The sequence below is a fragment of the Schistocerca piceifrons genome, unplaced genomic scaffold (genome assembly GCF_021461385.2).
Source record: "Schistocerca piceifrons isolate TAMUIC-IGC-003096 unplaced genomic scaffold, iqSchPice1.1 HiC_scaffold_390, whole genome shotgun sequence".
In the NCBI taxonomy this organism is placed as follows: domain Eukaryota; kingdom Metazoa; phylum Arthropoda; class Insecta; order Orthoptera; family Acrididae; genus Schistocerca; species Schistocerca piceifrons.
This window is the reverse complement of record NW_025728615.1, coordinates 25,001-30,000: the sequence shown is the minus strand read 5'-3', so window position 1 is coordinate 30,000 and position 5,000 is coordinate 25,001. Positions and strand designations below refer to the sequence as shown.

At 54.2% G+C, this 5,000-nt stretch overlaps 1 non-coding gene across 1 annotated transcript in view; it reads left to right on the top strand.

Annotated features, from left to right (window-relative positions):
- The first annotated feature begins 4,803 nt into the window (after positions 1–4,803).
- Positions 4,804–5,000, top strand: part of LOC124747765 — a 1,909-nt gene continuing 1,712 nt past the window's right edge. Inside the window, exon 1 of the ribosomal RNA XR_007011546.1 lies at positions 4,804–5,000. This exon is cut by the window's right edge and continues 1,712 nt beyond it. This is a non-coding gene — a ribosomal RNA (small subunit ribosomal RNA).

Below are 5,000 nucleotides of genomic sequence, written 5' to 3'. Positions count from 1 at the left end.
CCACAAAACATACCGCCATCTGTAGGTCTCCCGCAACATGACCTCCTGCAACGACGCCACCGCCATCTATGAGACGCCAAGCCGACTAAGACAGCGATGGCGCCACAGTGCCCGCCTTTCGACGCCACCCACAAAGCCTGCAGCCTCTGTCGACCATAGCACCCATTCTCCAGTGGCTCTGCCGCACGAAGCCGTGGACCGGCAATGACTCCACCCGCACCCGTTCGTGGACCACCCCAACCGCCAAACGCGCACCTCCAGCGGATGAACGGCGGACGTTTCCCGCACTCGTAAAGTGCAATCCACCCCTATAACTTGCGTTTCATGAAGAGTTATTTCCAATATGCGACATTCCCGCTGTCCCTATACATGAGCCGCGACCTGTACCACTTACGAGCGAGAGACGCGATCGCGTTGCTCACTGTACGGCGTCCGATACCGAGCCATCAGCATGTCGGTCCCCATGCGCGTTGCACTCGCACTCGCACTCGCAAAAACGTGGGGCAAATATATTACGCGGAAGAGTTATAACAGACCGAGCCCCACTGCATGGGGGGAGTCTTTGTCACTAATGTACACAGATAGAACATTGTGGACTGGAACCAGATTACCCGTACACACGGCGCTGATTAGTAATCAATGCAGAGCCATCAAACTACAGAAAATATATACAACTGTCCGTATACATGCTGAAAGAGTCTGCCCACAATGGGAACCACACGTCAGCCAGACACTCTGATCACGCACCACTCTCTGCTTCTAACAGGCGCACATACAATATGTAAGCACCAGCATGGAACAACATCCAGTGCATCCTCTCCGCCACATTACACAATCCACACTATCACAACCAGACCAGGAGGTCCATGCGGAAAATAGAATATCCCACCCTTTCGACATCCACCATTGCGCAGATAAGGCACCAACACCCACACATGTCCTATACAACGGTGCACCCAACATCACAATAGTACCTCCTGTCACAGCGCACAAACAATGACATGAGTCAAAGACACAGGTCTGACACAAGCATAGAATTGGAGCGCCGCCTCTAATAAGCCAAAGGTGCATCCTGACGTGACAAATCTCATCATGTCACAAGCATTCACTTACTATAATCACTATCAACGAACCTGCCGCCCCGCCCCCCCCCCCCCCCCCCCCCACACCTTTCCTTACAACAACGTGTAACCTAACCTAACCCATGTTGTACCTTAACCTAACCCATGTTGTACCTTAACCTAACCCATGTTGTGCCTTAACCTAACCCATGTTGTGCCTTAACCTAACCCATGTTGTCCCCTAACCTAACCCAAGTTGTCCCCTAACCTAACCCATGTTGTCCCTTAACCTAACCCATGTTGTGCCTTAACCTAACCCATGTTGTCCCCTAACCTAACCCATGTTGTCCCCTAACCTAACCCATGTTGTGCCTTAACCTAACCCATGTTGTCCCCTAACCTAACCCATGTTGTGCCTTAACCTAACCCATGTTGTCCCCTAACCTAACCCATGTTGTCCCCTAACCTAACCCATGTTGTCCCCTAACCTAACCCATGTTGTGCCTTAACCTAACCCATGTTGTGCCTTAACCTAACCCATGTTGTCCCCTAACCTAACCCAAGTTGTCCCCTAACCTAACCCATGTTGTCCCCTAACCTAACCCATGTTGTGCCTTAACCTAACCCATGTTGTGCCTTAACCTAACCCATGTTGTGCCTTAACCTAACCCATGTTGTCCCCTAACCTAACCCATGTTGTCCCCTAACCTAACCCATGTTGTGCCTTAACCTAACCCATGTTGTCCCCTAACCTAACCCATGTTGTGCCTTAACCTAACCCATGTTGTCCCCTAACCTAACCCATGTTGTCCCCTAACCTAACCCATGTTGTCCCCTAACCTAACCCATGTTGTGCCTTAACCTAACCCATGTTGTGCCTTAACCTAACCCATGTTGTCCCCTAACCTAACCCATGTTGTCCCCTAACCTAACCCATGTTGTCCCCTAACCTAACCCATGTTGTCCCCTAACCTAACCCATGTTGTCCCCTAACCTAACCCATGTTGTCCCCTAACCTAACCCATGTTGTCCCCTAACCTAACCCATGTTGTCCCCTAACCTAACCCATGTTGTCCCCTAACCTAACCCATGTTGTCCCCTAACCTAACCCATGTTGTGCCCTAACCTAACCCATGTTGTGCCCTAACCTAACCCATGTTGTGCCCTAACCTAACCCATGTTGTGCCTTAACCTAACCCATGTTGTCCCCTAACCTAACCCATGTTGTCCCCTAACCTAACCCATGTTGTCCCCTAACCTAACCCATGTTGTCCCCTAACCTAACCCATGTTGTGCCTTAACCTAACCCATGTTGTCCCCTAACCTAACCCATGTTGTCCCCTAACCTAACCCATGTTGTCCCCTAACCTAACCCATGTTGTCCCCTAACCTAACCCATGTTGTCCCCTAACCTAACCCATGTTGTCCCCTAACCTAACCCATGTTGTCCCCTAACCTAACCCATGTTGTGCCCTAACCTAACCCATGTTGTCCCCTAACCTAACCCATGTTGTGCCTTAACCTAACCCATGTTGTGCCTTAACCTAACCCATGTTGTCCCCTAACCTAACCCATGTTGTCCCCTAACCTAACCCATGTTGTGCCTTAACCTAACCCATGTTGTGCCGTAACCTAACCCATGTTGTGCCTTAACCTAACCCATGTTGTGCCTTAACCTAACCCATGTTGTGCCTTAACCTAACCCATGTTGTGCCTTAACCTAACCCATGTTGTGCCTTAACCTAACCCACGTTGTCCCCTAACGTAACCCACGTTGTCCCCTAACGTAACCCACGTTGTCCCCTAACGTAACCCACGTTGTCCCCTAACGTAACCCACGTTGTCCCCTAACGTAACCCACGTTGTCCCCTAACGTAACCCACGTTGTCCCCTAACGTAACCCACGTTGTCGCCTATCGTAACCCACGTTGTCGCCTAAACCTGCTCTGTAATTGTTATACGACTCGTTCAATTAGTGTAGTGTTGCCCACCCGCAACCCTCGCAATATAGTTCGCTACTCGCACTGCCCGCTCCCCTGTGTATCGCTTCATGTTAAACACCTTGCAAGTCTTGCTGACTTTCCACATGCTCCTGCTGTACACTGTAATGTGGATGGCAGCAGGGCGTACATGCCGCCCCCCCCCCCCCCCACCTCTCCCCACGTCCCCACCTTGCCCCCTGCCTTCGCAAGGTGGTTGGTGACAAGTTTGCATGTTCAATGCCCTTCGCATGCGACGTACGCAGGCTACGTTGTGGTGCGGCCTGTGTCAACTGTCCGCTGATGTCGTACGCGTGAACCACAATCTGTACTGCACATTCGTCCTTATGTACTGAATGATACATCGTGGCACATGTGTGACCGTACAACGACTGCGCCCAAAAACGGCGGACCATACAGTGCAAATATTGTGCACGCAGCTACGTGTCGTCTCCCTATGAGAGCTGGATTGCAGTGTGGTACGCCATAGAGACGTGTGGGAGGAACGGACGCCGTGGATGGCGATCAGCATGAGCTGTCTGTTGATGTATTCGGACCTAGTCGTCTCTCCTCACACACCGTGATGGCATGGTGCAGCGCGTTCCATATCTGCGACATGCTACAGAAGCCGGTTGACAGTCGTTCGAGCAATGGACATCGCATACGTACGGGGGCCACCTTCCACGTATTGTCTAGGCGTGCACATTTTGTTGCGTGTATGTGGGCAGACGTAGTGTGGCGTGACACCTGACACAGGCATGCAATAATGGTTGAAGTTGCAAATGGCGATGGACGCCTACGTTTTCTGGTGAAGTTACGCAAATGAAGAAATGGTAACCCGTTGTGGTGCGGTTGTTCTCGCTAGGGGTGAATCGGTGATGGCGACGATAGGTTGAGGTACTAACCGGTTGTTCCAGCGATACCCACCATGCCGACGAAACTGAACGGCATCTGGGTGTGAAGCGATACGCGGCGGTGGCTGGGTGGGACCGTCCCCGGCCGGTGAGGGGGCGCCTCCCGGCGTGCTGGCCGCGCGGTGCGTGGGCGCACGCGCTACAGCCGGCTGGTGGGGGCGGCCAGTGGCAGGCGCGCCGGCCGACGGACGCGGCAGGCGTCGCAGCTGCGCGCCGGCGCACCCTGCGCGCGGCGCCGTGCGGCCAAAGTAGGTCCTCGCGGGCCCGGTGCGAAGCGCGGTGGACATCTGCAGTGTGCTGGTCCGATTGAGGACTGTGTGCGTTGAGGATGCGCCGCCGCCCGGCGCTCGGCGCCGCGACGCCGTCTGCTGCTCGGTCGCCCCAGCGGTTCTCGCTGGTGGTTTGTATCGCAGCTGTGCGGATGTGTTGGCGTGTGCGCTGTGCTGGGAGAGTTCGCTTCGGCACCCAAGTGGGGCTTTTGTCCTTCTGTGGCGCTGGCGTTGGAGCTGCCGGTCACCGTAGGTGGCGCGTGTTGTCTCCCGCCGGCAATGCCACGACAGCACGCTCCCGGGCCTCTGTCGGCAGCGGCAAGCTCAGTTGGGAGCACGGGTGGTCGCACCGAAAGCGTCTACTCGCCTAACTCCGGGCGATTGCGCCTCTCTCGAACCCGACCAAGTACTTGGGACGGCGCTGCGCGCCGCCGGGACCTGAGAGGGTTTCGAGGTGTATTGTGCAGGGGAGCTCAGCCTCCTCCTGTTTGCAGAATGATTGAGCGGACGCTTGCGTGTTCGCGCGGGCCCCCGGGACACACTCCCGGGCGGCCGGCTGCTCAGCTCTAGTTGACGCAGCTCCCTGGTTGATCCTGCCAGTAGTCATATGCTTGTCTCAAAGATTAAGCCATGCATGTCTCAGTACAAGCCGCATTAAGGTGAAACCGCGAATGGCTCATTAAATCAGTTATGGTTCCTTAGATCGTACCCACGTTACTTGGATAACTGTGGTAATTCTAGAGCTAATACATGCAAACAGAGTCCCGACCAGAGATG